Consider the following 22270-nt stretch of genomic DNA (forward strand, 5'->3'; position numbering starts at 1 on the left):
TTATATAAATGATTACAAAATCAGCTAACACGAACAGTGAGGCTGTCAGTATAAGCACATTACTGTTGTCAGTACGAAATTGCACTGCCCAGGGCCTGTAACGATAAAGGGCCCGTTTAGGTCAGGCATATTGTATACAGAAGACTAAATTCTACAATCCGTATGCATTGCATACACACAGAAATTACTTTTACCGTGTACTGTTGGAGCCCAATGAGTGAACTGCATATTTTCCGGTGAGAAAGAGCACTGGCAAAAGCCTTCGCTACATTAGGTTACTTAAACTGGTCTCACTCTGAGCTAGAATTTATGGTAAGCGGCTAAGTATAAGGTCAATGAGTCGGATGCGGGTTTTGCACCTGTGAAATACTTTCCTAAATTATAGAAGCGAATATTACATTTGAACTAATAATGCGAAAATTTTGAACTTGGATAGCTTAGAATGAAAATCTTTCTGTTTATTGTAAAGGAAAACAATTGATTTTCTAAGACATTCTCTGCCATACACAACTTGAAACAGGTCACGTCGACCAAACCATGTGGAAGGACTGACAGCGACGTCTATCGGAAGGCAGTAAGACTCCTGGGCTTTTCGTTTGACAGTATTCGACAGCCATTTCTAGGTGCAAGTAAATTAAGAAAGGCAGAGCGTTTTTGTTACCAAGTAACATCTTCATCGATTACTTTAGTTTTAATGTAATCTGCGAGTAACATGATAAGGACTCCGTAGCCAAGGAAAGAACCTCTTCTTGGGCATCTACTTCTATAATGACCAAAAGACATTCAATGATCTTCAAGCACATGTGTTCCAGCAATGGTATGAAGAAAATGATGGTAATAATGAAGGTAATAATCGAATTGTCCGGTAACTTCACACTTCACAGTGAATTTTCTCGAACTAAGAAATTTGCTGATTTAGTGAAAATTTCAAAATGGCTTCACATCAAGGCTATGATGCCTAGAAGAGTCTTTACCTCCTGCTGACATGAGAATAGCATAATCTCCAAGTCAGAAGATTGCTTCTACTTTACCATTTAATAGACTCGCATTTTCTCCACCGTGACTAATTTTGTAAGCTAAGCACGTCATTCGTTGCAGCACGCTCCTGGGGCTGGGAAATATGGCCAAAATGGTCTGGTGGAACGAACTATCACAAGTGCAATGCGTGAGTTCAGGCATTTACTTTTAAGAGGCACAAACAGATTTCCTTTACCTCTGGTGACCTCAAGAGACAGACGTTATAATCCAGAATCCGCATTAAACATCACGTTCCTTCTTTACCAACTTGGCAGAGCCGGTTTACGTTGGGAAATGACATAGGCGGAAGTCATGGTAAACAAAAATACTGTCTCCAGTAAACTTACTTACGTTAGAAAATTTTTATTTTATTTGATGAACCGATAGCCATTTAAAGGAACAGGGCTCTTACTTTATTGTACTTGATTGAACTAGAGACGTTGAAAAATTTGGTTCTGAACTGTGATTCGAATTCGTATCTCCTCTTTCGAGGATCTGAATCTCTCGGAACAGTATAGTTCAACCATTTCGTTCCTTTTCCCATGACTGTAATCTTCTCTAGGTCTCCTCCAAAGGTACGTATGTGGGTCCGATTCCTGACCCAGTACAAAAATATTCATAATTTCATTTCAAGTCGTATCACGTGCATACCAGTCTGCTAGTCAAAATTAACGTGCATTTTTAATGTCTGTTCATGTGTTGCCAACAATCGCAATAGGTGTCGTTATTTCTGGTCTAACATGCACACATCTTACTGTTGGTGAGTAAGCAATTGATACCTAAGCTACGTTCGTGGATGATAAAGAAAGACGGTAGGTGTGAGGTTCGATTATCGCTTGGGCCCAAAAATTTGTATCCTTATTTTAGATTCAAACAGCTAGCAGCTGGTAGGAAACACCGATACGAAACATTTGATTTTGCTTAGTTAACAGTCCGATTGCGAGGTGGGTTCATATCTCCGTCACAGAACTTCGCATCATATGCTTCATCTTTAAATGCATGAAACTTTGTTCCTTCTGAATGGAGGTACACCACACATCAAGGGCCTTTATAGGCGTCCCGGTATATTACAAAAACTGTCGTCTTTTATTTTCAAGTTTAGATTAGGTAACTGATATTGGCGAAAATTTCTCTAATTCGTGCCACTTTATGACTATTCAGCAATATTATATGATTAGATTAGATTAGATTAACACTTGTTACAAAATCATGAATACGACATTTCGTAATGATGTGGAACGTGTCATTTTAATGAAAGATTTCTTTACATACCATGATTCAGTTTTTTTGCAACAATTTTTTACTCTTTCTCTCATCCTTTTTTATTTTTATCTCTCTCTCTCTCTCTCTCTCCCTCTCTGTCTCTCTCTCTCTCTCTCTCTCTCTCTCTCTCACACACACACACACACACACACACACACACACACACACACACACACATATTCTTTTTTAATTTTTATTTGTTTGTTGTGCTCGACTATCGGCGAGGCACGAAAACGTTTGTCAATGAGTTTCTGAGTTTGGAGTACACTTACGAAAGAAATACAAAATCAACTATGAGAGTTACTGATTTATGAAGCTTAGATTGCAGTCAGTTCTGAGTTCGCTCCACACCCTAAACACAGTTACAAAAATTTGAATCAGACGGATTACGTATTCCAGGCCGTAGCAGCCGCGTCTTTGAGACGTCAGCTATGGTCACTTCCCAGCCCACTGTAGGATCACATCGGTTCGTCTTCTTCCTGCTGGTAATGTAACTGAGATTTGGTAACAAGGTAAGGTACGTTTGGCAACTCTGTGATCGACGAGTTACTTCCTGGTGTGCACGGAATTAAGTCTCAAAGTTCACTTGATTTTTCCTGTCATTTCCATAGAATAATCTTACTTATTATCGCTTGAGCTGTAACAAAAGATTGTAAATTTACGGTTTTCAGCCCAGGAAAGTCGCTGCACGTGAAAATCGCATCTAATCTCGTCCTTTAAATACCTGTTTACAAGTTCTAGCCACAATTGATCTCGTAAGAGGAAACCTAGACGCATACCTCTTCCCTAGCTCAGTGGAAACGTGCTAACCTGTAAGAAAGCGTCTGCTATGGTTTTGCGGTTCCAGACTTGCTGACTGTAACGTTTTTATCCCTTCTGTGAAAGAGCTACAAGCAGTCAGATCACACATCGATAAGAAAATCACAAGAAAATAATTCCGGCTCATACTGCAATGGTGAAAAACTTACAATGCTGCACAACAGGTAACGCCTCTTTCCGCTACTGGCAAGCAGATTTTGGGTTTCTAGGAATACATAACTTTATTTATGAAATGCCACATCTGCATACCACTTGAGTATGACACAGCACACTAATCAAACAAAGACCCAATCGAAATCTAAGTGATTAGTATTTTACTAATTCATGCCGATAGAGGCACGCTTGTGAACAGTTTTATTGAAACAGACTTTCGCCGTAAGGTTATCGTGGGTACTTTTATTTCATTTCTTATAATACAGTGCACAATCTTCGAAAGGTTTCTTTTAGTGTTATTAAAACATTAGTTAACATGAGAGAGAAATTAGTCATCAACGATGTAAGTGAATTTTCTGATGTTATAACAGTCTGACAATGCACATGCAGTTTATTGATTACATGCGTATAGAAAACTTGTTTTGCGTTAAAGCTGTCAAACAAGGTTTGATGAAGAATAAAATGCCACTGACACACGACAGCTAATGTAGAAAATACTTTTCTGACGTATTTTGGCACGATGCGCTCTCCTCATTCATAATACAGGAGTTACGAGATGCATCTTCAGCCTGGCCGTCTATTAAACCTGAAAAGAACAAAATGTCGCAGAAGTTAGCCCTTTTTCCGCATGCGAAAATTTTGGGTTGAGAAGTGAAGGGAATTATGTTCAAAGTTCCATTAGATCGATAACTTCAGCAGAGAGCAATATTGCGTTTCAAAAATGTAGCTGTGAATGCACCGAAACTCGTGATGTCTTATCAACAGCGCGATACGCTTACCGTTATTCTACTAGCTGACATGTAGCTAGAGCAACTCCAGAAGTCAACAACAATTCCTCCAGAACTTCAGCATTGAACAGTGCTGCGAGATAATGCATATGGCCGGATCCAGGCTTCTGAGAGACAGACAGTTAGAGCTTTGCTTTCGCACTGCACAACGTTTTCAACAAACAGCTAGCACAATAGAGTATCTCAAGTCGAAAGGAACACTTACTATTTAGATTTCTCCATTCTACCCTGTTGGCATTTCTGTGTAGGTGTCAGTTGCGTGATTTTATTTCGGTGATTACAAAATAGGGTCGAATGTATGCACTGGGTATCCCAGACAGCTAGTTCATGGCGTTTTTTTCAACCAAGTAAATGAATGTACCGAACATGCTGCAAACCACGACAGGGAGCCTGTGTGTCTGAATTCTCATCCAGCGTGGGGCAATTGTTATGATAGAAAAACGAGGGCTAGTGCAGACCATTTGGTGGTATCTTGTATTGATGCTAGGTTCATATACTTATGGTCAGGGCTCGATTCCAACTTCTGCTGGTGATTTTTGACAAGGAGAGACATTTTCTGTTCTCTTCTGGCAACGCCAAGTGAAAAAGGTATAATAGCATTGTGGTCTGACATTCAAGTTAAACATGGTTCAAATGGTTCTGAGCACTATGGGACTCAACTGCTGTGGTCATAAGTCCCCTAGAACTTAGAACTACTTAAACCTAACTAACCTAAGGACAGCACACAACACCCAGCCATCACGAGGCAGAGAAAATCCCTGACCCCGCCGGGAATCGAACCCGGGAACCCGGGCGTGGGAAGCGAGAACGCTACCGCACGACCACGAGATGCGGGCAGTTAAACATGATATTCCTTCTCTACCAAGTAGACGTTAGGACACGACATGTAGACACTCTATCAACACTAACCTATCTCATACTAGTTATTTATTTCTAGTGACGAAACAAACGCTATGTAGGGTCACAGGACACTTATTCCATGTTTTATTTGAGCTTCTGTATGTCAATAAAATTGGTTCTGAAATTGGAATGCAATTCAGACCGCCATTAATGCGAAATTTGATCCCTTCGTAACAATACAGCTCGACTGCAGTTTGTTGTATGTTCAAAACTGCAAATTCCTCAATATCTCCACATATTGCACGTGAATGGGTTCGAATCCTGGCCCGTCACTAAAGCTTTCATTAAGTACAATCAAGCTCTAGAAATAGAACACCTATCCTCTGATGGATAATAATTTTGATGTTTAATGTATTTTCATTTGTTGTCAACACTAACGGTATCTGACGTTTTTGAGTCCTAGTGAGACAAATCTGTTTGCGAGATCACTGTAAGTTCAAGCACGTTATTCCGAGCTGCTGGTGGAGAAAAATTCGGTAGCTGACGTCTCTTTGTGTGCAGTCAATAACGATATGTGTGGGGTTCGATTACCAGTCAGCACTGAACTCTTCGTCATATTATTTATAGTTCAAATATGCTCACATGTCGATGCTGGTGTAACAAACCCATTTTTAACGTTCGTTTTCTCTAGAATATAACAGCGGTAGGTGCCAGGTTGGAGTTCTGGAAAAGAAAATATTAATGTTTCGTCTCGTCATTTCAGTTAAAACATCTAGCTACTGCCGAGAAAATCCAATATGTCACAGTTGATTGTGCTTCGATGACAATCTAATTAGGTTCTGGGTTCCAATCCCTGTCCAACTCAAAGCTATACCTCACGGCATTTCAAATGAGTTACTTGTTAAGAAGCAATATGTAACATCTCTCGTAGATCGTTAACAAGGACAATAGATGCTGGGTAGGAATTCGCGTCCGTTAAAAATGTTTACGTTATGTAATTTAAAGTTGATATTTGCTAACTGATACTGTCTAAAATCGAGTTATATCATTCTCTGTATGCCTAGTCAGGAATGACTGTTAGTTTCCGTCAGTCACGAGGTCTTTGCTTAGTCTGCTTGACCTGGGTTTGAATCCATATGCAGAACGAGACTGTTCGACGTGTAATTTGAAGTTCATACATATTCTCAACTAGCTGCTCGTGAATAACTTAAATTTTTAATGTCATTTTGTGATAAATAATAAGTACGGTATGTTACTTTGAAGAGAAAATCATGAATACGACGAACTTACTAAGTGAATTACTTATCTGGCGTAATAGTGAGAGTGGTAACATTTCAAGTATGTTATTTATTGTAATAAATGTGAGCTTACAAGCCTTAAGGACCGTCTTATCTGCGATAAGATGTCCCCTGATATTTGTAGTACCTTGGTATTACTTTACATCTTTAGTTATTGCGATAGAGAGCAGTGTTTTCTTGTGGTGACTTGTTCGAACCCTTTTCTATAGTCAAACGACTGTACCGAGGGGCGATTAGAGGACCTGCTAGACAGCTGCGCTATGTGGGTTGCATCCGAATCAGGCGAAATGCAATTCAGGTCGTTCGGATACTTTTGAGCACGACTGTACCTGCAAAATTACATCATTTGGTCGGAAGAGGAGACCAGTACTGTTACCCATATAGCGTACTCATTTGCGATTGCGAGCGCCAGCTATAAAGCCAGAAGGAAATATTCATAACATTCGACGTAACTCATTAACTGTTTGAGATATATAAACGAGATTGTGGCAAATGATAGCGCACAAAAAGGAGAGTATTTTGCGATATGGTTATTAAGCGAAACTTCATTATCTACCGTGTCGTTCCTGTAACTTTAGTCTTTTCCGACGAAAGAACGTAATTTTTAAGGGCTATACATAGGTAGAAACGAGAAATGTTATGTGTTTTGGAATAACATGAGTGAAGACATTACATGTTCATTTTTGTATCGACGATATTCTATTTTATAACTTACTTAACTTACTTGTCCGAGGTTAGTCATTTAATAAACTTAATAAACCACTGTTTCAGAATTCTCTCGCAAGTGCATGCACAACATGTTAGTAAGGTGACTTTGTGTAAACACCACTGTGTTTTCACAAAAGAAGCAAATTTTAACACGGTAAGAGAAATGTAGGTTTTACTCAAAATTTGCCACTTTTGATACCTCTCTGAAAGATACAACAGGTCAAGTGAAAATAAATCGCAGATTTTGTTGCATCTGCAACCGCATTCTTTATAGATACTAATCAAAGCAGAGATGAGGCAGATCTTTTTGGATGGTCACCATGCCAGTCAGTGTGGGCATGGAGGCATGGGAATTTAATTTTATAGTGTATACCCTTTCCATTGTCCATAATGGCTTGGTGTTCCTAATCTTATGGAGTGCGGTGTACATACACGCAACTGTAGACTGACTTAAAGCTTAACTTGGAATACGATCCATAGTACACACATCAAAAAATGTTTTGCATCACCCTGGCTCCCAGAACTCCTGAAAATATACGTAGATTGTGGATATTGTATCACAGACACATCCCTTCGACTGTTCAGAGATGTCACTAAACCCACCCAAAGATGTGAAGAACCATGCATGAGCAGCCCCTATTAGACGGAGGGGTCCGACAGCCGATCAGTTCCAGTTATTCCACCAGGAATGTCTGTAGTTCAACCATGCCTAGTCGGTCAATACCCCGGTTCGATCGTGTCCGCATTGTTCCTTTGTGCCAGGAAGGACTCTCAACAAGGGAAGTGTCCAGGCGTCTTGGAGTGAACCAAAGCGATGTTTTCCGGACATGGAGGATTTCAGGCCGCCCAAGGGCTACTACTGCAGTGGATTATGGCTCGGAGGAACACTGACAGCAACGTCACCATGATGAATAATGCTTTTGATGCAGCCACAGGACGTCGTGTTATGACTCAAACTGTGCGCAATAGGTTACATGATGCCCAACTCACTCCCGACGTCCACAGCGAGGTCCGTCTTTGAAACCACGACACCCTGCAGCACAGTACAGATGGGCCCAACAACATGCGGAATGGAAAGCTCAGGATTGGCATCACGTTCTCTTCACTGATGTGTGTCGCATATGCCGTGAACCAGATAATCATCGGAGACGTGTTTGGAGGCATCCCGGCAGGCTGAACGCCTTAGACACACAATCCAGCGAGTGCAGCAAGGTGGATGTTTAGGGGTGGCATTATGTGGGGCTGACGTACGCCATTGCTGGTCTTGGAAGGCGCCGTAATGGCTGTACAGTACGTGAATGCCATCCTCCGACCGATAGGACAACCATATTAGCAGCATATTGGTGAGGCATTTGTCTTCATGGACGACAATTCGCGCCCCCATCGTAAATATCTTGTGAAAGAATTCCTTCAGGATACCTACATCGCTCAACTAGTCGCCAGCATGTTCTTCAGACATGAACCCTATCTAACACGCCTGGGATAGATTGAAAAGGGCTGTTTATAGACGACGTGACTCACCAACCACTCTGAGGGATCTACACCGAATCGACCTTGAGTAGTGGGACAATCTGGACCAACAGTGCCTTGATGAACTTGTGGATAGTATGCCATGACGAATACAGGCATGCATGCATAAATACAAGAGGACATTCTACTGGGTATTAGAGGTACCGGTGTGTACATCAATCTGGACCACCATCTCTGAAGGTCTCGCTGTATGGTGGTACAACATACATTGTGTGGTTTCCATGAGCAATAAAAAGGGTGGTAATTATGTTTATGTTGATCTCTGTTTCAATTTTCTGTACAGGTTCCGGAACTCTCGGAATTGAGGTGATGCAAACCTTTTTTCGATGTGTGTACATCTTACCATATCGTTTCATTTCTTATATTTTCTGATGTAGAGTAACGCGCTGTTATTCTTATAAATTTCATCTCGGTTCTCTATAGTACAAAAGGAGCGGAAAGGCCATATTCCGTATCATGTCATCGATAAATGAATGCCACATACGCTCCAATTTGACTGGTTTGGTTCCAAGACCATTATTAATATCTTTCAAACTTGGGAATACAAATTACAGAATGATGATATTTGCTCTAATATTATGATAAATTTCAAACTTGGGAATACAAATTACAGAATGATGATATTTGCTCTAATATTATGATAAAATGACTTTCCTTCAGGTTGTCTCTTTCCTGTAGATACTCCAATGTTTCTGATTTAGCTTTAGAAATTAAGACACCAAAACTCCATATGAACAATATTTAATGATAGAGTGTAAGCCATAAAACCTTTGCTGTTGAAACTTTAGGGCATGATCAGCATACAGTAAAAAGACAAGTGTTTTCAAAATGATTGACAGGACTTTACTCGAGTATAAGTTCTTTAAGGAAGGAGGTAAAAAGAAAAAAACAAAATTTATTGAAAGAATAATCTGACATTGGAAGGGCACCTTCCTTACCTACATGCACACAGAATCTTTGCATTCTTTTTAGATCTGTTTTTAAGCTCAAAGCTTTCATTTATATTTCGAGGATGTTCAAATTGCCACCCACTGAACGTGCAACTAAAGCTACCCTCAGACGTTCAACACTTATTGCGCAATACTGAGTAAGTGCAATAATACTGACCGTCTGTGAGTAGTGCTGGCGGTTTGGGCAACTTATTGAAACAGACTGAACAGCTTTAAAAATCTTGACAGCCGTTATATATATTGCGCAGTATACGGTACCCTGTTTTTTGAGGGTGATGTTCTGCAATACACAGCTATTCCAGCCGAGACTTCATGATTTCGAGGTTTAAACAAATTATGTTGAGACGCTATATGAAGACGAATACATCAGGAAAGACAGATGAATGGAATCACCGGTACAAGTGCATATTTAACACTTAATCAGTAATAATCTGTGGAAACATTCGACAGAAGTGTTTAAGTGCACGGAAATAACACTGCAAGTGGTTATTTGTTCGTTCCAGAGATTCTGAAATGTCTTAGTGTTTACTTATTTTTATACACTGCTGGCCACCGTAAATGCAACACCAAGAAAGACAAGAGGTAGCACAACAAAATTTATTTTGTAGATAACATGTTGACCAAGTATCAAATGATTACGTTTACAGACGTCTGTGACATGTGGTTCCTGCCAGAGTAGCCGCCATTGTTGGAGATCACCGCTGCCACACGTCTCGGCATTGAGTCAAAGAGACGTTGGTTGTGTTCCTGGGGTACAGCAGCCCAAGCAGCTTCCACACGTTGCCAAAGATCATCTGGTGTGGCAGCTGGGGATGTAATCTGGGTCACTCGTTGAGCAACCATGGACCACATGTTTTCTGTCGGCGAAAGATCCGGAGAGCGAGCCGGCCAGGGAAGCGCTTCAATCTGGTTATTGACGAAGAACCTTTGGACAATGCGTGCCACGTGTGGTCGCGCATTATCCTGTTGAAATATGGCTGTGGCCGAGCCCTGAAGGTAAGGAAGGACAACTGGCTCCAGCACCTCGGATATGTAGCGCCGGCTATTTAAAGTACCGGCAATGCGTACTAGAGGCGTGCGAGAGTAATATCCAATACTGCCCCATACCATAATACCCGGTGCAAGACCAGTGTGGCGGTGCATAATGCAGCTGTCCAGCATCCTCTCTCCACGGTGTCTCCACACTCGAATGCGACCATCGTGGTGCTGCAGACAGAAGCGTGCCTCGTCAGTAAAGACAACGTCATTCCATTCTGCCGTCCACATCCGTCTGTCATCACACCATTGGCGACGGAGACGTCTGTGGTTCTGCGTCAATGGTAGACGAAGCAATGGACGTCTTGCGGACAGACCACTCTGCTGTAAACGGCGTCGAATGGTACGCGCAGACACTGGATGATGCGTTACAGACGCAATGTGCTGTGCTATGGTTCGGGATGTCACTGAGCGATCCGTCACTGCCATGCGCACAATTTGCCTATCAGCACGTGCAGTGGTGCACCGAGGTGAATGCGATCGACCACGTCGGTCCGTCGTACCCTCCTGCATCCAACGGTCACATATCCGCATTACAGTTGTTTGGTTTCGTCCAACACGACTAACGATTTCTCTGTATGATAATCCACAATCTCGGTAAGCCACTATCCTTCCTCTGTCTAACTCGGATACTTGATCAAACGATGTTCGCTGTTGTCTACGAGGCATAACTGATTGTCTTGTGAAACAACCACAAGGTAAATACACGTGCCGAACGTACACTCGTCGAAATCCCCAAGCCTTAAATGGCGCTATGAGGTGGCGCCACAGGCGCGCGTGATGTGCGTCTGCGCTGAAATTCTAATCAGTTGCATATCTCATCGCTGCAAACCCATGGTGTAAATTTCACTTGATTCGGATGCTTCCTTCAGGGTGTTGCATTTACGGTGGCCAGCAGTGTAGTTTCAAACAGTGATCTACAGAATTTTCCCTGACAAAGACAACTCATACTTAACCTATTCATTTATTACCCACAATATACAAGCCCAACGCAATCTGACTGCTATATAATGACAACATTGCTTCAAATAATTAACACAAAAGAATGTCCCTGAATTGGAAGAAATCCTGACAATAACCCATATACTTTTCATAAGTCACTTACCTCACAGAAAATCTTCATAACACGAACTATAGGAATTACAGCAAGCAGCAGCTACAGCCAGCTAAATAAAAGTATTCTAACTGCTATAGGCTCCAACTACTAGGAGGTGTATGATTAGCAAAAGAAAGATTTTGCTGACGAGCGAACACTGTATTTAGCGGATTTTACCTTATTCAGGTGACATCCAGTTACAAAAATTATATCGTTGTCAATAATTCCACTACCCAAACATTACCAACTACATCTATCCTCATTTTACAATGCGTGTCCTGTCAACACAGAGTCTGCATGAAGGACACATGTCCAAGCCGTCCGCTCACTAACTGCTAACCGCTAGTCCGTCCGACCACAGAATCTCTTACCGAGGGCGCAGAGCGCTGTCAGAGATGTTAATGAAGTCTATAGTGCTGCCAACATACAAACATAAAGAAGCTACTTGCAGCTATAACTATGTACTGCAGAAATAGATACAAACACTACCTACCGATCCTCTACAATAATGTATCTTACTCTCTTCAGGTTTACAGATAGATTCTAGTATTGAGAAAAGCGAAATCCGGCGAATATATGAACAATGTCCTTTCCGTGCACATGTGGTGTAACGAAGTTCACCAGTTCGTTGACAGATTCCTCGTTCATCCTTAAAGTATTCCGATAGTCATCTGACTCGGCAGCAAGTTCTCTCAACGTGTTAGCATGGTGGAGTGTAGAACGGCTTCCAATTTTTCGCCCATCGCCACTTCTTCTTGCTTTTCTTTGTGCAGACGTTGTGACTGCGATCGTAATACTGTACATACGAATTCCACATGTTCGAGCACCGACATGTGCCCTACGAAGGCAGAGTTCTGATTGACGTGGCCTGGGCACATAAAAGAAATGGACAAATTTAGAGAGAGGTTCTTTACATCAGAACAAGAAAAAAGTCCAGTAAACGAGGGCTCTAGAGCACATACCTTAAGAGATATGAGCACTTGTTCATCTTCAATGCTATCTACATTACGTATGCATGCGTTCTACACAAGCCATCGTGAGGTGTATGGCGGATGGTACCCTCTACAACTACTAGTAATTTCGTTTCCTGTTCCACTTGCAAATACAGCGAGGGACAAACGACTGTTTGAACCCTAATTTCTCGAAACTTAACTTCGTGGGCCTTACGTGCAATGTATGCTGGCGGTGGTAGAATCGTCCGGCAGTCAGCTTTAAATGCCAGTTCTCTAAATTTTCTCAACAGTGTTTCTCGAAAAAAATGTAGCCTTCCCTGCAGGGATTCCCATTTGACTTCCTAAAGCATCTCCGTAAAACTTACGTGTTGCTCGAACCTACCAGTAACATATACTGCAGCCCACCTCTCGATTGCTTCAGTGTATTACTTCATTCTGACCTGGTATGGATCCCAAACACTTGAGCAGTGTGTAGGTCGCGCCAGCTTCGTACATGCAGTCTCCTTTACAGATGAAACACTCTTTCCTAAAATTCTCCCAATAAACTGAAGTCGTCCATTCACTTTCCTTGCCACAGTTCTCATATGCTCGTTCCACTTCATATAGCTTTGCAACGCTACGCCCTGATATTTAAACTTGACTGTGTCAAGTGGGAAATAGTAGTACTGTAACCGAACATTACTGGTTTGTTCTTCCTACTCAATCACATTAACTTACATTTTTCCACGTTTAGAGCAAACTACCATTCATCACATCAACTGAAATTTTGTCTAAGCCATCTTGTATCTCCCTATAGTTACTCATTTTCTACACATTACCGCAAACCGCAGTATCACCAGCAAACAACCGCAGATTGCTGCTCACCATGTCTGCCAAATCATTTATGTATGTGTAGAACAACAGCAATCCTACGACACTTATCTGGGGCGCTCCTGATGATACCCTTGTCTCCGATGAAGTTTCACCATCGAGGACACATACTGGGGTCTATTACTTAAGCAGTCTTCGAGTCATTCACATATCTGTTGCGAAAGAACAAGTCACCCTCTCACTTATTTTTATATTCAAGCCTATTCTTTAATGTTGTTATCACACCCTAGACATCATTTTTGTTAGACAACAGGAATTTATGAAGGTGCGCAGGCACTGATGGGAGCATGTACATTGTTTTGCATGTGAGATCTTTATCGTAGCTCTCCTCCAAATAGTATTTTCTGGAGCTGAGAACAAGCATTTGGTTTGGTGATTTAACAGTCTAAATCTTGCAATGGACATTTGGGGCATGTAGGTCACGTGCAGCTGTTAGGGAGAGGAGCATCTGGAATTAATTTCCGAGGACAGAACGTTAGTCCCAAGAATATTCGCACTGGTGTGCAGATAATACTTTCGGCTGAAGAGGCGACCAATTGCCTACCTGGATCTACCTGTTAGAAGATTCTGGGCACAGCAGGGACAGGAGAGAAGTAGGTTGCCTGACCAAGGTGTTTCGACAGTGTCGCAATTCCCCTTTTTGTAAAGAGCTGCCATCCATAAAAATCCATGTTCAACCTGGACCAGGCGCTGTTGATGGGCCATCAGGTTGTATCACCCCTCTGTCTGCTGAGATTTTTGGGAAGCCTCAGGCCTTCGGAAGAATTTTATGACGGAACGCAACATTTATAGCGGCTATGAAATGGTCTATGTTGGGACACACAAGCACTTCTCTTAGTTTGTCTGAGACCCCTGGTCAGACATGCTGCAGCGTTTGGCCTGTCAACAAAATGATCTTTGTGATAAGTATGTTGATTACTTCATGCCTAAACAAAAACTGAAAACACGCTACCTAAAGTGGCCATGGGAATAATAATTCGGGAAGGTAACATCTCCTCCTCGCTGTGAGGAAATACACGAGTCAGGGATTGCCTGTACAGCAAGGAAATTAATATTATCAACATTGGTTAGGATTGACCACAAGGTAGAGCAGAAGAGCTAGAGGGGAGACATGGCGCTCGCGGAGTCATGTGATTAGCAAGAGACCCTTGTGGGAATAGTTGCATGGATGCACTTTTCGAGTTTACTGAGGTTTGATTGAAACGGACAAGTGGAGAAATGACATCTGATTCAGACTCTGCTCTGGAGAGGAGATTCTGGTCTTCACTCTGGTTTTGACTGGGTTGCACTTGGGACATTCGTCCTCAGCATCACTTCACACTGACACCGGTCTTGACTGGGGAAGCCTGTGGTGAAGTCTTAGCTGTACTGACAGTTTAGATTTCACTCATCCCTGAGTATTCGCTGTGCTAAGGACAATGTTATTCGAAGTTTAGGACTTTATCATGTAAGTCATATTAATGAAAAACCACTTATAGGCATCAGTAAATAATATCAAAGAAGCTGTCAAGTATGTTTCAGAGAGGACATGAGCAAGAGACAGAGAAATGAGAAGTATCGTAAATTTCTGTGTGTAGCAACTAACATGATATGTAGAGTTTACAAAAGTGAAACGCATAAATCATGATCTAATAACATGACATACTAACATGCCACTCCACAACACCACACGTAATGAATATAAAGAGTTCATTAACTTACAGTATCAGGAACAAACTGGAACCTGATAGAGAAACTGGATCTGTAACGCACAGATAGGATGCCAAATCATCTCAAGACTTTCTTAAGAGGTGTAATTTAGGGATTAGGCATAAGGTAGATTATAAGAAAGGATTTTTGTACTCAAACCTCCCGCAAGAAACAATCTTCAACTGCCCACTTCGATGCAATAGACGACTGAAAATATATATGGGACTTGACTGGAGGAGATCGACTATTTTCTATGATGCGGAGGCGCTGCAAGTGCACGAGAAGGATGGCTATTTGTAACCACGGCAACCCTTGTGCTTAATTGCAATAGCTACCTTTCCGTGATAAAGAAAGTATAAGGAGGGTGAATGAGCAGCAGAAGATCGACGTTGGGTACAGGCCTTGCGAAAATTCATTTTAGAAAAAACTCAAGACAAAAAGACTGTAGGGAACGAAGGGCCACAAAAAACCAAACAGCAGCCAGTGAGCGGCCTAAAAGCAAAATGCCTCCCGGAACCCCGGCTTGGCTGAGGCACAATTTGGCAAAAAATTACGTGTAGAATCACACTGTCGCCCCCAGACTGCGTTATTATATTGAACTACAGAGCTGAAGAAACGTCAGTCAATTAGTGCTGAATAACACATCCTAATCAACGATTCAGACACTAACGAGTGTAAAACTTCAAAGCAACTGGTAGTCAATAATCTTCTATATCCTGCCCAGAGAAGAGATATGGTTCAAGTCTGAAGAAAGCAAGATGCTTGGAAGTATAGAAGATGAAGAGTCCCAATACTGACGTTGAAGAGAGAAGATGGGTAAGAATGTTTCAATATATGCCTTTCCAAATACCCATCCTACTGTAAACCGATTGTCTGCGAAGTGCTATAAAAATAAATACCTTCAGCAGTTGCTTAAGAAGAAATATACACGTTTTAAAGCCAATAATCCACGAGGATCCGCACTAAAAGGTGCAAATTATTATGAGAGCCACATCAAACTATGGCACCACCCTGTTGCAAAATTCTATGAAGAACGACGGTGCCTACCCAAAGGTTCGCCAATAAACATCTCGCACAGGTCCTTCAGCTTCGTGCAAAGACATTCGTCGCCTACCTCAGGCAAGAACATTCGTAGACATTGCGTGAAAATATTGGTCAAAATAAGGTAAAGATCAGTGTCAGACAAAACAATTAACATAGGAACTTCGATGCATTGATGCAATTTACATCTTTCTATACAATATGTGTAAGTGTCTGAATAAGAACTGTATAACAGTCTTTTCGTAGTCTCTGTTTCATGAGTAATGCAGGAGATTTCTGTAAAGAAATGTTTCATGTACTTGTAATGTTAATTAGAATAATATGTTAAAAATAAAACCTGCCCATGTGTATTGTGTCTTAAAGATAACATGTTGGTAAACTTAATTTACTGTCTATGAGTGTGATATTCTGAAATTATATTCATGCATAATTATCAACACAGCATTTCTTAAAAACCACATTGTCTGATAGAATAATATTTTTATGACTAATATGTGCATATGAACATTGTTTGCGACTAAAATACTTTTGAAATTTGCATAAATCATTAATATAAATTTTTAAAATTTCGACATGAGAAGGATTTGCTAAATAATTATTTTGATTGTTATCTTATTCTTACAATGCTAATTTCTGTAAAACAAACAAAAACACTGTATTTTTGCATTATGTATAAAGTCATTTAACTTTTTGAACTGATTTAAATTGTAAGTGTTGAGAAAACAGCATTAAAAGATCAATGTGGGGGGCTCCTCATCTTCGATATAAAATCTAAAATACACACAACATACACTCCTGGAAATTGAAATAAGAACACCGTGAATTCATTGTCCCAGGAAGGGGAAACTTTATTGACACATTCCTGGGGTCAGATACATCACATGATCACACTGACAGAACCACAGGCACATAGACACAGGCAACAGAGCATGCACAATGTCGGCACTAGTACAATGTATATACACCTTTCGCAGCAATGCAGGCTGCTATTCTCCCATGGAGACGATCGTAGAGATGCTGGATGTAGTCCTGTGGAACGGCTTGCCATGCCATTTCCACCTGGCGCCTCAGTTGGACCAGCGTTCGTGCTGGACGTGCAGACCGCGTGAGACGACGCTTCATCCAGTCCCAAACATGCTCAATGGGGGACAGATCCGGAGATCTTGCTGGCCAGGGTAGTTGACTTACACCTTCTAGAGCACGTTGGGTGGCACGGGATACATGCGGACGTGCATTGTCCTGTTGGAACAGCAAGTTCCCTTGCTGGTCTAGGAATGGTAGAACGATGGGTTCGATGACGGTTTGGATGTACCGTGCACTATTCAGTGTCCCCTCGACGATCACCAGTGGTGTACGGCCAGTGTAGGAGATCGCTCCCCACACCATGATGCCGGGTGTTGGCCCTGTGTGCCTCGGTCGTATGCAGTCCTGATTGTGGCGCTCACGTGCACGGCGCCAGACACGCATACGACCATCATTGGTACCAAGGCAGAAGCGACTCTCATCGCTGAAGACGACACGTCTCCATTCGTCCCTCCATTCACGCCTGTCGCGACACCACTGGAGGCGGGCTGCACGATGTTGGGGCGTGAGCGGAAGACGGCCTAACGGTGTGCGGGACCGTAGCCCAGCTTCATGGAGACGGTTGCGAATGGTCCTCGCCGATACCCCAGGAGCAACAGTGTCCCTAATTTGCTGGGAAGTGGCAGTGCGGTCCCCTACGGCACTGCGTAGGATCCTACGGTCTTGGCGTGCATCCGTGCGTCGCTGCGGTCCGGTCCCAGGTCGACGGGCACGTGCACCTTCCGCCGACCACTGGCGACAACATCGATGTACTGTGGAGACCTCACGCCCCACGTGTTGAGCAATTCGGCGGTACGTCCACCCGGCCTCCCGCATGCCCACTATACGCCCTCGTTCAAAGTCCGTCAACTGCACATACGGTTCACATCCACGCTGTCGCGGCATGCTACCAGTGTTAAAGACTGCGATGGAGCTCCGTATGCCACGGCAAACTGCCTGACACTGACGGCGGCGGTGCACAAATGCTGCGCAGCTAGCACCATTCGACGGCCAACACCGCGGTTCCTGGTGTGTCCGCTGTGCCGTGCGTGTGATCATTGCTTGTACAGCCCTCTCGCAGTGTCCGGAGCAAGTATGGTGGGTCTGACACACCGGTGTCAATGTGTTCTTTTTTCCATTTCCAGGAGTGTATTTAAATAAATAAGAAAAAGAATTTGATAGTATTAATAAAAGAATTATATAGTCTACACTTAAGGGATAAAATTAAATTATTAACACAGTTAACCATGTTAAAAATTATAGTATCCAAACCAAAAGAATTAAATAGAATAAGGACTAGACCAAGTGGCTGACCAATATTCAATGCTTGAGAAAAAATAAAACTTTTGTCTGACTTAGACAACACCTCAACCTTTGCCTAGCTTCAGTACAAAAATTATCGTGGAAGGATGGTGATCTGTAAGGTGCAATCAAATAACACACCTTACATTGAATTCCTGAAACAATTCCGGATACATCGATATGTCACACGACATAGTTACGAGAAAATGTATGAATTATTGATAGACAAAGCGAATAAACAAGTCAGCATATCATAAATATAAGCAATTAACAGTCACCGTAGTAATTACATGCAAGTAATTTCCCAGACCCGAGCTACGAGACGCAGTTATGAGGGAAGGAGAATTTTACGACTGCAACGCCCGTCCCAATGTTAGGCTGAAACCCACACAGTGGGACATCTAGCGGACACAATGACACGCCGGAGCCACTGTGCAGTCCCTCGGCAAAAGGTGCCGCTGTCTTTGTTTAGAACGATGACACTTCAGAAAGCCTTCCTACAGGAACAAGGCTGGAGATGGCAAATAAACGCCTGGGCAAATCCAACTCAAAACACTGCTGTAGCCACCTGTGTTAAAACTCGCATGAGAGAAAAAACCTGTTTATCTCAGTATTACGAAGCAGAAGTTAAAATCTGTACTACAGAAGAAACAATGCCTGTGATAGGCTACAAAAACTCTAGTGGGTGGAGTTATAACAAGTACGAACACTCTGATTGGCCAGAAAGAAAATGCGTGGCTACCAGCTTTAATATAGGCAAATTGTGAACAGAAAAACTCGCTCTTTCTCTTGCAGCAATTCGTCGAGTGTTTGAGTAAGGCGACTCGCGCCACACTGAGACGATTGCGAGAGTCATTGTGTGAACACTTGTTCACAGGCTCGTCTTGTCTCATAAGGACTTAAACTGCAAAGTCTCCTAGTACCGAGAATCACACCGAGCACTGACAGTTAACACATGGAAGCGATTTGAGGGCAACGACGTACGCGCTATTCCAGGCAAATAGTGTGTACCATGCCAATTAGCTTAGCTACGGAACAACTAGGAGTGTCGGCTTCACTGAAGACATAGGAAATGTATTCGACTGGCGTTTAACATTCAAGAGATATTTCGAATATATTCTCAGGCTCACAGCATCAGCCACCACTGCTGCCGCTGACGAAAGGTAAACACGCATGCTTGCGTTTCGGCAGCAAGTGTTTTTAAATTGACACTCAGAACCGCGGTCGTCTCAGTCTCTTCTATTTTTTCGTAGATTCAATCATGACCTTTAGTTAAACGTATTCTGACTGTCGGACTTAATTGAAACAGAAACGCGAGATATCTGATCTGATGAAAACAACTTATCAGCCGCTGTAGAGTGCTTCATACCCTGAAGTTATGGAATTGTTTTAATCGTATGCTTCTTTCTGATTGCTCTTTACTGACCTCCATCCATTATTTGGTTACTTTAATTGTGCGTTTTAGCTTAACTGATTTAACTGATATGTGTGGACCCAATTGTATTTAATTTGTTTGTACATAATCGACCCCGAGACGTGATCATCAACCATCTTACTATTAAAGAACCTTAGAACAGTTAAGAACTTTGCTTCACAGCTGTGAACACCCAATATCAATATTTTACCATTCCTGTATGTATCGAAATTATGATATTATGAAGTCATACTTAGTGTAAAAAATATAACCTTATTAACGAAAATCTAAGATTTTTCATTGTTTGCCAATATGTAATTACACATGAACCCGTATACTAATTTCTGTTAGCGATAACATTTCGTTTACATGGAGTGTAGTGGAACCGAAATTGAGATTATAGTCTGATTACGTCATTGTTCGTACTGCTGCACTCTACTGAACTCTGCATGGGTGAGATGGTATCTTACTACCTTACAGGCTATAGGTTCTACACGAAATTCCTAAAACATTCGCAAAGCATTCTTGTGCAACTGTGGAAGGAATGTAGATCAGAACCAATCTCACACATGTTAGAATTAGTGTGCACCAACTTGGACCTATGGTCTCCTCCTAATCGTAGTTGTCCTTCCATTGCAAGGACAGACTCAATCCATTTTTTCACACAGGGGAAGAGGTGATGCGACAGAACTGACTGCTCCAACTCATTACTTTACCTCAAGGTAGTCTTGGTTCTGAATTATTAATGACAAATTCGTCATCTCCACATTTCTTTTCGGGTATCGAGAGCCTCTGGCGAGGGGCTGGACTCGATTTCTTTATTTATTCTATGATGCACATCTTTTCCCCATCCACATTATGTGGCTATCAGTTATAAAATGAGTGCTTTGATTGTGTGTTCATGAGTGAAGGAGCTATAATGCACAGACACATGTTTTACTTGAACTTGGGTAATAAGCTAATACTTGGGGTGAACAGTCAGAGATGAACCAGTGGTGGTAGATTCATTGGAGTCCGTAGGAACTTCCTCCCATGCCCCTCAGAGATGTGCAAAGTGCCCGTTATCCAGCGCTCCGACAGTTTTTACCATTAGAATCCTGCTGGCTGAGAGGTTGGATGAACAGTACGCATGTCTCCATCAGGTTTATAGTAAATTCAGAGGATAAAGTATAGTGCAATTAAATCACCGTCTTAGGCAACACTTTAAATGTTCGTTGACTTAAGTATCTTCATTTTCAGTAGCTATTTTTCAGAGTATCAAATGCTTTTTCTTTGTCATATGGGCTTTATCCACTGAGTATCAGGTAAACATGTGATTCTAACCATTGTAACAAAGGATAAGCATTTTCATACATTTATTTCAGCTTAGGTTTATATTCGTATAGTGTGCGTTACTGGAGTGATCTTACCTGTGGCGTTATTTGATTTTGTTTAGTTTTGCTTTGTTGGCCTTTATATCCGTGCTCCTATGAGGGTATGACTGCATGGAGAAACGACCATCTTCTTCCGACGTTAGTTAAGGATAGAGTGTGCAATTGTCTTTTCATCCAAGAACGATCCAACTTGGGGAATATATAACTGTGCCATTGCCTTCGTTCTTAAGGAACTTTGTGAAAGGTTTTGCACGTGCTGCGTGCAGAATATTGCTAATAAACCATAACGACCCAACATGGGAAGTACGCAATTCTGCCATTGGCTTCAATTCACCCAAATGGTGTTGGCTGCATAGTTGTTGATCACTGAACGTTCTTGAGGAGTTCATGCCAGGCTATGGGTGTGTTCCTTTGAAGAATAAGGTAGAATGTACTATCGATTTATATGTGTTTTATGTTGTATAATTTTGGTTGCTCCATCGCTACTTCTCATCAAATGATATTTTGAGATTAGGTACTCACTGTTCCCATACTCAGTACCCCGTATCCATTTTGTGTGCATAATTATGACAAATAGTAGCCATTAACCTGTGTATATTTGTGTGTGTGTGTGTGTGTGTTTGTTGTTGTGTATTTGTGTGTGTGTGTGTGTGTGTGTGTGTGTGTGTGTGTGTGTGTAGCGTGAGTATGAAAGATAGTTACGAGAGGCATCATGATCACAGATTCTAGGCGAGCAGTCCGGAACCGCGCGACTGCTACAGTCGCAGGTTCGAATCCTGCCTCGGGCATGGATGTGTGTGATGTCCTTAGGTTAGTTAGGTTTAAGTAGTTCTAAGTTCTAGGGGACTGATGACCACAGCAGTTAAGTCCCATAGTGCTCCGAGCCAGCCATGATCACAGAAGTCTCAGTAGCAACGTACCATCCTTCTAATCCCGTGCACAGCAGATTATGAGATCGATTAGTTGTAGTTGGTAAGCACTCTTAGAACATAAAGTATATTGTGTATGGTTTGTTCGACTTTGAGATTTGGGCAAACTCGGTAAATGAATTACGCCTTTAAATAAGAAT

Source organism: Schistocerca serialis, chromosome 5 (assembly GCF_023864345.2).
Source record: "Schistocerca serialis cubense isolate TAMUIC-IGC-003099 chromosome 5, iqSchSeri2.2, whole genome shotgun sequence".
NCBI classification, from domain to species: Eukaryota; Metazoa; Arthropoda; class Insecta; order Orthoptera; family Acrididae; genus Schistocerca; species Schistocerca serialis.